Below are 10,921 nucleotides of genomic sequence, written 5' to 3'. Positions count from 1 at the left end.
ATGGTAAAATGAATGTAAAGCCTTCATCAGATCATACGTGCACGAGATGTGCAAGCATGAAGTCTGAACATCAGAATGTGAATATTTACCTCATTTGTCTGTGGGAGAAAAAGGGTTAGAAGGACATCAGGAGAAAGGTAAGAAGTTTGAAAGGCAAAGAGGTAAGGTGGAGAAGGCATGAGCTACCGAGAGAGGAAGATTTGTATGTCGCTAAAGCTCAGACGAAGCAATGCAAGTGGTACGGTTCCACTTCCAACAGTGGTAAGAGCATAGTTAGGAGTACTCATTTCAATTACGACCTCTGGACTTCAACGAACGCGGCTTTAGGAAGGAATGGGATTTCAAAATCTAGTACGTATTATAGAAATCATTAGCATTGGGGTCAGTGGTTGGATTGAATGGTATTGCCAAGGAACATGTTTGTAGTCCCTCCTTAGATGGTGTATACGCATAGCCTATTTAAGGATGGTATAGTCAGGCACGACTACTGAAGCATTAGGCAACACAGGGGGCTAGATAGTTGAATCTTTGTTCATGGGATACGCACTCGCCTTGGTATGACTTGTGCTACTAGTAAAAGAGAGGAATGAAACAACCAAAGGAAAAGCTTGGCTAAGGAGAAAGGAAGCTAGAAATGAAAGGACATCTTGTTGGGATTTTATAGAATAAGATAAGATGGTAAAGTTAGTAGAGGCGGGTAGAATAAGTGAAGTGTAAAGAATAGATATAAGAAGTGAGTGAATGTTGTAAGATAGGCCTGATAGTGCGATAAGACTCATGGTTAAATAAAAGAAAAAGGCAAGAGGAGGCAAGTGTCGGGAGTACAAGGGATGCAAATCACGAGGCTATGCCTTCATTATGAAAAGTGAACTGGCCACTCAAGTAGGAGTTATAAGCAGACCGACATAGCACTCTGTCTTAGGAGATACCAATAGTGGTTAAGTTAACCAAATATGAGTTATGATCTCGGGAGACTTCGATAGTAATGGGCATTGCAACATTTTCCAGTAAGCAATTAGGCAGTGAAAGGGCGTACCATAGAAGAGAGACCCTTGAAAGTTAATAAGGATAACCACCCTAAGACACGCATCGTGAGTAGAAATTAAGTTCATTGAGAACAAGACCACTAATTACGAATAAGTGGCACCCTATGCATGTAAATGATTCAGTTGTTCCCAGTAAATGATTCAGTAGGTTAAAGTAAGGTGAACAATAAGTATCAGACGTATGAAGAATTGGTAAAGGCCGAAAGGTAGCAATGTGACACTACAGGGATATAATGTTTGGGCATGAAATATTGGCTATTCTCCCGGGGGGGGGGGGGGGAGATAATGCGGTAAAACATCGAGATGAGATTATAGAAATGCTTAATAGCATAGTGGAAATAAGAATGCAGCTAAAGGTGAGAAGCGGATGAGATAGTAGTAGTTTAAGCCCTACCAATGTGCCACGACTTTAGAATGATAAGTAAGTGTGAGCACTAGGAAGGAGATGATAGCAAACTTGGCAGGGATACCGACCGATAGTAAGTACAGTTAGGCATTGAGAACTTGGGGATTTATGAAGAATAAGCGAAGTCGGAGAGATAAGGCTCAAGAGGAGTTCTTTAAAATGAATGTTTAGAAGATAGCTCTACCCGAACAACCAATAATTGACTTGTGACGAGCCTAGGTATGGCTAGAAAAGAGGTCACAGATAAGCCACTAGACCCTACAAGACTACATACAGGATTCGAGTGCATGAGATTTCAATTTTGCAGGACACAGTTGCAACCCCAAGGACACTTTAACGAAAGTGATGGCTGCTAAAGTTCAATATGATTGCTTCAAATACAGAAGGGACCATTGAGCTTAAGATACAAGGCAAGCATTTAAAGTTTATGGTTAAGGAAACACTAAGGAATAAGGGAGAAGGTGTAAGCAACTGGAGGTAATTATAAGTGGTTCAACTCACCTTAGGTGCTTCGGAAATCTTGCAAGTTAGCATGACCAAGGAAGCCTTTCTAAATGTAAATCTAGGAAGAGGTAGCTCGAGTTATTAAAGAATTATAATATTGACATCCTATGTTATCGGAGCAAGTTAGCGTTGTACTTGATACCGTCAGTCTTAAATCTATGACCAGTCTAACCTATTTAGGCCGAGAAGGGGAAGTTAGCCAAGTTACGCCAGTTGACTATTTAGGAGTCCGATTACTAAAATAAAAATATGGAAAGTGTTGTCATTTAGAAATACGACACCATCATTTGTAAAAGAGAGGGCGGCAATAAGAAGATCCTCCCTTGATTTGTGAGTTAAAGAAAGAAGTATGATGGAATGAGGTAACAATATGTGGGATAGAGAAAAAATGAGGTTCTGAGATACTGAGCCAATTATATGTTGTAGATGTAGTGGGACTATGACATTAAATCATGGTAGGGACACATTACTCTCATTATCCTAGTCACCCAAGGTCAACTGGGATGTACCATGATGTTAAGAGAATAAATCATATGGATGGTCTTCAGATGGGAACATAACCTCTCCTTAAGATGAATTATATGGATGGCGTGATTGTTAACAAAAAATGGAATATAAGCAGAACCAACAATGTGGTTAGAGTCGATTGCGGTCTGGTTTAATGAATACGTTCTAGAGTCACTCATCCTCATCGGATCCCTAATAAGTTGACCCTCCCCAAACATCTCTACATTCGAGGACGAATGTTCCTAGGGGGAGATTGTTACACCTCATACTTTGACTTCGTGTACGTCATGAGTAGACTAACGTAAACCCTGAGAATTTTGGTCATATTCAAGTATGCAAATAAAGAGCTCATGGTATAAAGAGGTGAAGTCCCGGAATGATTCAGACTTAAAAGTGTGATGACGGTGATTGGAAATAATATTTTGTGTGTGCCTAAAGAGACTATGGGCTAACACTATATCTCATGATTATGGTAATGGGTATATGAGGTGTGTTAAAAATGATTACTATTTAAGTGGATTGAGATCAAGAAATTAATTATGTGGATAATTGGTTAAAAATTGGATTTTAGTGGTAGATTAATTAGCTAATTGGTGGATTGTGGATAAAAAATTAATAAAGACACCAATTACACATGGCAGAAACCGGCTAATTGAACAAAGGTCAACCATGACTAATTGAATTAGTAGCCTAGGTGGCACCCTTAGGAGGATTCTTTGCAAGGTAATCTTTACAGGAATGGGACCCACTTTCCACTACGGTATGGAATTAAAGTGATATATATGTTTGGAGAAATTAAAGAAGGTGTATCAATATATATGTGTGTGTATATATGCAGCAATATAAATAGGCCATTCATATAGATTTCCCACCTTCTTGGAGAAATTTCTCACCAGGAAATTTGCAGCAAATTGATTCTTTTTTTAATTTTATTTACAGAAACGAATTTAGTGTGTAGATACACACAACAACATTATTCCATGAATAGATATACACATCAATGTTATTCAATTTTGTTACGAGTTTAGCTCACCGCTTCAATCTCGTTGTTCTGCTATGTCGCGTTGTTGAATCCGGATTTTCATTGAAGTGAAGTAAGGTGGAAGAAGCGTATTTCTTGGCATGTAAGGTAATAATTCTCCTCTTCTAGTTCGTCCAGGTCACAACTAAATTGTGGGATGAGAAATACAAAATTAATAGTAGGAAATCGTATTTTGATGTTATTGTTGTTGTATGGACTGTTTGGTGATTTTCTGAGTTGTGTTGTGGCTGGAATTTGGTGGATTGAGTATGATTTTCTTTGTTCTTGATATTGGGAACTTGGAGGGAGTAGTAGAAATGAGGGAAATGCTGCCCGATTCGTTATAGAACAAGTTTGTCACTTGATATACATGACATACCAAGTATATCCATAGCCAAAGAAGAGACGTTATTGTTTTTTTAGGTCGAGACGCTAGACGAGCTACATGGTAGAGCCACTAAGAGGCCAACAAGGTATGTAAGATGTTTGTTTCCCTCTTATTTTGGCACGAATCCAACTAGAACAAAAACACGAGCGTTCCATAACAATTCACTCCATTCCTATGCTTTGTACTTCAAAATTTAATGCCGTAATTATCTGTTTGACTCTGTTTATGATAAAGTACCTTCACTAAACGGTTTATTGATGTTGATATGAGTTTCCATAACGATATTCGGAGGTTATCGACCTTACGTCACTCCGAAAGGCCCAGAGGTCATTTCTATTAGTTCCTCATGCATTATGTGTATATATATATATATATATATATATATATATATATATATATATATATATTATTTTACTACACCACGTCGCTCTCTAGTCGGTCGGGCAGGCACGTAGTTGTGCACATATGATTAGGGGTGCTTATTGGGCGGATCAGGCGGATAATTATGCTTAACGGTTCGGCTTATCGGTTATCGACTTTTAAATGTCCTAGTCCGCTAGCCAACCGATAAGATATCGGTTGGTTCGGTATCGGGTTAGCAATTATCGGGCGGTTATTGGACGGTGTATCGGCTAAATGTAAGAGAAAATGAATTTAAAATCACTAACACGTAATCCAGCTTCCACCGATAAAATTAAGATCACTACTTCCAATTCTTTTGCATAAGTGCTTTTGCAAAGATAAAATGATGGATTGTGCAAGCAGATGTTTTTATTTTGCTTGAAATCACAATATGTAATCCAATTAAATGATGGATTCAGGGGAAAGAGTAGTTAGTTTGCTTATGCACTGTGCAAGTAGATAGTTTAATTTGTACACCTACCAAATTGCTTGATTAAAAGATAACAACTAACAGAAAATACCAAAAGGATGATCAATTGCAGATAACTAATGGAGTAGTACTAATTTCATATTCACTACAACTTTGCCTGCATTTCGAAAATTGAAACTTTCTGAAGACAACTACAGTCTCACTCCACAAACAATAAATATGGAGCGCAAAATGAGTATCCACACAAATATTCCAAATTTACAATACAGACCACCAACATCACTCTCAATAAATACTTTATATACCTAGAGGTTAAAATATAAATATGATAATTCTAAACGGGTTAACGGTTTACCCGATTAGGAAATTGGGTAATCCGCCCCCGCACCGATAAGCCGTTAACTATAATATTTTAATCCGTTCACCAACCATTAATCCAATAACCCAATACCAATAACCCAATTAGCCAATTTTGCGGTTGGGTTATCGGTTACGGTTCGGTTTTGAACAGCCCTACATATGATTTTTAAAATATTATGCTCCCCGGACGCGGGTTGAGGACGATATGATGGTGATCATGTACTATATGTATATACTTGCATATGATTTTTAAACTCATGCATTTCATATTGCACGTCCTCAGATGGCTTATATTACTTTTATTCTTTTATATCTATGTCTTACTTATGTTATTGTTTGCTGCCTTACATGCTCAGTACTTTCATCTGTACTGACGTCCCATTGTACGGAACGCTACATTTGGTGTTGCAGGTCCTGACAGACAGAGCGGAGGACCTTTTCAGTAGGATTATCAGCTTCAGCAGCTCATCAACAAGTACCATTGTACCGGGCTTGCACTTTTGGTATATTCTATGTTCACATTTTATGTATAGGTATCTTTTGGGTAAGACGGGGTCCTGTCCCATCTAGTATGTCATGTATATGTACTCCTAGAGGCTCATAGACAGTACGGTGTATATATATGTCATGTACGGCCTCGTCGGCCTTCGTTCGATTGTGATGCTCTTGTGTCAGCCTCGTCGTCTAGCGAATATATATATATATATATATATATATATATATATATATATATATATATATATATATATATATTCATGCATATGTCTTCCGTTGTATTGGGCCTTTTCTACATGCAGGTGTCTTCATATGTTACAGTGAGATCCGATTACACCAGGATAGTTGTACTGAGATCATGTCAGTATACACCAGGTGGTTCTCGGTCGGTAAGGCCAGATGCCTGTCATGCCCCTCGGGTTGGGGCGTGACATAGACGATTTAGGTTTTAGAGGCTATGCTACGAGCTTGTGTTATTGATTTTAGTGGTCATTAGGACCAATTCTTGCCTTTGGCTGAGTTTGCTTACAAGAACAATTACCATTCAAGTATTGATATGGCTCTTTTTGAGGCTCTTTACGGGAGGAGATGACGATCTCCTATTGGTTGTTTTGATGCCGTTGAAGTGTGACCGTGGGGTACCAATATTTTGAGAGAGTCGTTGGATAAGGTAAAGGTGATTCAAGATAAGCTTTAAGCGGCTCAGAGTAGGTAGAAGGTGTATGCGGACCAGAAGGTTCAGGATTTAGAGTTTATGGTTAGTGACCGGGTTTTTCTTAAGGTTTCGTCCATGAAGGGCGTGATGAGATTTGGGAAGAGGGGAAAGTTGAGTTCGAGATTTATTAGCCCATTTGAGATCCTTCATAGAGTTGGAGAGGTAGCCTATGAGTTGGTACCACATCCGGGTTTGTCGGGTGTTCATCCGGTATTCTATGTGTCCATGTTAAAGAAATATCATTTGGATGGTTCCTACATCATTTGTTGGGATTCTGTCTTACTAATGAGAATGTGTCTTTTGAGAAGGAGTCGATTGCCATTTTAGATAGAGAGGTTCGGAAGTTGAGGTCAAAGGAAATAGCTTCGGTGAAGGTTTAGCGGAAGCATCGTTGATATGCTCAAATTACACCTATGAGTGGCGTAAAGCGGTCGCTGTCAAATATAGTAACCCAAACAAGGTTGGGGTCGAACCCCACAGGGAATATGGAGAGAAAATGGTACTAATTGTATGTGATACTAGTCTTTAAAGGCTTTAATCCTATTCCGAATAGTTTGAAATATTTGTTGTGTAATGTAATTGAATACCTTGACTTGAATTGTACTTAATGCGAGAGAGAGACTAAGGTTGTGTTCCCCATTTAATTAGATATTATGTTTCAGGTTTCAATGTGATATACTTCTAATGGTTGTTCTAAGAGTATGCATTTGATCTCTTAAGGACTTCCTAATGTTTCCCAACAGTTAGGCCGTATTTTCTCTTTATGATTTTTCCAAATGTAAAAGAGTTGAAATCGAAGAGCGACCAATAATGCCAATTAGACTTGTTCTTATCCCTAAGTTAGTCTATTAAATGAGGGTTAACGCCCCGAGTCATTATTATTCAATCTTACCAATACTGACTCTCTTTCCCAAGAAAACTTAGTATAATGGCTTAGGCTAATGCTTGCAATCATTACCCATTCACATAATACCCATCATGGGATCCACAACCTTAGAATTAAAATTAGTTACTCATCATTTTGGTTAACAAAGAAAGCTTAAAGGTTAACATAATATACTTACAATGCTAATACAATATGGAATGAAGGTGAAGTTGGCGCTTTAAAGGCTCCAACCACTTCACAAATATTCAAGACTTAAAGTTAATGCTCCCAAAAAAATCAGAATATGAATTAAAACCCTAACTTTAAGTATTTATAGGGCCAAAAATCGCGCCAAATTTCTGGACAAAATCACCCTTTCGCGGCATCGTTACGGACCGTAACACAGGTTACGGTCCGTCCTTCGATTTCGTCCTTTATCAGCTTGATATAGGTCAACCGTTACGGCTTCTTGCGACGGACCGTAACACCCGTATCTTCCACCGGATCATGGCCTCAGTGTTCAGTGGCCAATGCGTTACGCCATGACGTTACGCCCCGTAACCTGAGTTACGGACCGTCCTTCTAGGCGTAACATTTGACACTACTTAGGCTTCTTACTGGAAATTTCCTTCAGATTACGGTACACGTTACGGCCCGTAACATGAGTTACGGACCGTCCTTTATAGCGACACGTATCTGGATCTTCCTCTATGGTATGGATCACGTTACGGTCCGTAACTTGAGTTACGGACCGTCCTTTTGCTCTAAGTTGTCCGTTTTTCAGCATTTCTTATCATTTCCTTTCCTTAGTCAACCAACCCTACAAAACACCAAAATAACATAAGAAACGATGTAAAAACACTTAAAAACAAGCAACACTTCTAGTGACAAAGGCATAAAATGTGCCGAAACTCACGGCACATCAATCGTCCGGTGGAGGAGGCTACTTGGGAGACCAATCTGATATGCGCAGTAGATATCCCCAGCTTTTCACCCAGTCAAGTACTTTCCTCTCATTTCCTTCCTTGTCTGTTTGAGGACGAATGATTATTTAATTGGTATCTAATGTGTCGTTATGTACATTTTGACCAATTTACCCCTGTTCACTCAATTCCCGAGGTATTCAGGGGATTCTAGTGAAAAATGAAGGATTTAGAATCCTTAAGTGAAAATGATTGACCAATAGTTGACTTTTGGCTAAACGGACCTTTTTCGAAATTTTATCAATTCCGTGAGGTCCGGAGGGTCGTTTATGACTTGGCGGGGTATTTGGTTCGGTTCTCGAGGCTTTTCGGTGCGTTTTGGGTCATTGTTTAGAAACTTGGCTTTTGGGCCATTGGGGGTTGACTTGGTCAAATAGACGTTCGTTAGGCACTGGTGAGTTCGTAGCATGTTTTTGAGTATGTTTGCATGTCTAGTTTACACCTGGAAGGTCTCGGGTGAATGTCAGGTTTTGGGAAGAGTTGGTGAAAAACCAGAAATTCTTCTAGTGTCTGGTGCTCACTACAGCGAGTACTAGTGCTACACAGCGGACCTGCTACAGCGTGGTCTTGTCCACTGGCACAGATTCTATGGGAAATGGGGAGTCCACCCCAGCGGGTGGATTTCTGCTAGCGCGAGACTCGGGGATGTTAGAATGTCTGCTCCAGCTTTCCACTGGAGCGAGGTTACCATGGCGGGACTTCACTGCGATAGCGGGTCCGCTGCAGCGGAACCTCAACCGCTACGGCGGATTACGTGAACCAGTGTCATTAAATTAAGTCTATTTTTCAAGTCGTATGTCCCATTAACCAAAAACCTAATTCTATGAGCTAGGAAGGTGATTCTTGAAGGAATTTGGAGAAAGCATCTATTGGGGTAAAGTTCTAACCTATAATTTTGCTTTACTATCTCCCTTTTTAGGATCCCATGGTAGATTATGGTCTTAGAATGGTGGGTGGTGAGACCTAAGGTACTAATCACGAAACCCTTATTGTAAATTGGTTATTGTTGTTTATGTTACTGGTTATATTATCTAGAATTGTAGATTTACACATTCTAGTATGGAATCACTCTTACATTCAAGAATCAATTCATGAGACTTACGGTTTTACCCATATTAGGGGTTTTGGCTAATTTGATGAAATTGAAGGGCCTAATGTGATTAGAAACCCATGAAAGTAAGGATTATGATTATTGGGACTATGGGTAGGGTAATTTCATCCTTAATTTCCAGTTTAACCCGTATGATTCGTTGAGCGTATTTTGGGTAATTTACCCTAAATCGATTCTTCTTCCAATTAGTTGATTTATGGTAGTCATTTGCTTACTTAACATTACTATTTGTTAAACTTCGAGCATTTCGAGGCACGTCGTAAAGGAAAGACTCAAGTGGAGTAGTTCATGGCTCTGGTTCTGCATCCGATGTAGGTTACGGTTTACTTTAGTTAGACTTTGATTAGTGATATACACATGTAGTATAATTGACAGGAAAAAGCATGATTAGTTCTTCGGACACGATGTTGGGTTGGATATGCTCTTAGGTTGGTATTGACTTTTGATTATGTGGGCTTGTCCTTGTTACTTTATGTACTGAACCATGAGGTGTATTTGTTGCATATTGGAAGGAAAGGGTTGATATAGACTCTTTATGTTGATTGAGATGGTTTGTATGATTCATTCTATGATTGAGTTGATTTATCTAAGTCTAGCATGGCTTATGGCATTGTGACTTGTACTTTCATTTGCATTTGATTTCGTTAATTTATCATGCTTACATTTGAGTTGGTGTTTCATATTAGGGTTCTACACTTGAACCATATCTTGAGACTCATATATATATAGTTATGAGGATGTGACCTAGTTGTGAACTCGTGATTCGAGGTCTGTTTCGGAGCGAGTGGTACATGGACACCATAGGTCCCCCGGTCATGACTATTGTGCAAACAAGGCCTTTAGCATGTGTATATGGTGGAGTTAATTATCACTTGTTTGAATTGCATATGATGTCATCTTATTCCTATAATTTGATCTGTTTGGGTGTTGTTGTGCCTATCTGTCTATCTTGTTGATCTTATGAATGTATGCATGAACTAATCTTAGCCAGCCTATGATATCATCTGGTATCGAGCGTTTGTACAAATACTACCTTGCTGCACCATTTTTAAGTGCAGATTGTGTTCCAGGACTGTCTGCCAGACCTCACATCTAGTCCGAGGCTACTTCTGATCAGATCTGAGGGTGAGTTCCTATTCAACCATGCCGCCTTGGAGATCTCTCTTTATTATGTCTACTTTTACTTCTTAGACATTATCTCTATATTTCAGACATTTATGTATTCCTAGACAGTGTATTGGTTAGAGTCCTTGTATAATGACTTTTAGTTCTTGGGGTTGTATTATTTGGTATCCGCACTTACTTTCTAATTATGACATGACATAGACTTATTATTATTATTATTATTATTATTATTATTATTATTGTTATTTAAGCTCATTTTGGATAATTGAATGATTAATCGGATAAGGAGATGGTTTTCCCACCTGGGGAGGGGGTAGGGTAGGTGCCATCACGACGTATTTGGGTCATGACATCATTAGTCATGATTAAGTATAAAAGAATTACTGATAAATTAACACATGTTAGTTTGACACCGCTCAAGTTGCTTGGTATGTAAAAAGCGCAGCCTGGAGGACAAAGTATCTCATGTTAAGAGGGTCGAAGGCAGCACCCTAAGGGGTGAGACGTAGACAATCCACTCTAATGCAAGCATTAGTGGTTGCTTTCATGGCTCGAACCCGTAA

Source organism: Lycium barbarum, chromosome 6 (genome assembly GCF_019175385.1).
Source record: "Lycium barbarum isolate Lr01 chromosome 6, ASM1917538v2, whole genome shotgun sequence".
NCBI lineage: Eukaryota > Viridiplantae > Streptophyta > Magnoliopsida > Solanales > Solanaceae > Lycium > Lycium barbarum.
This window is presented reverse-complemented; position numbering follows the sequence as displayed.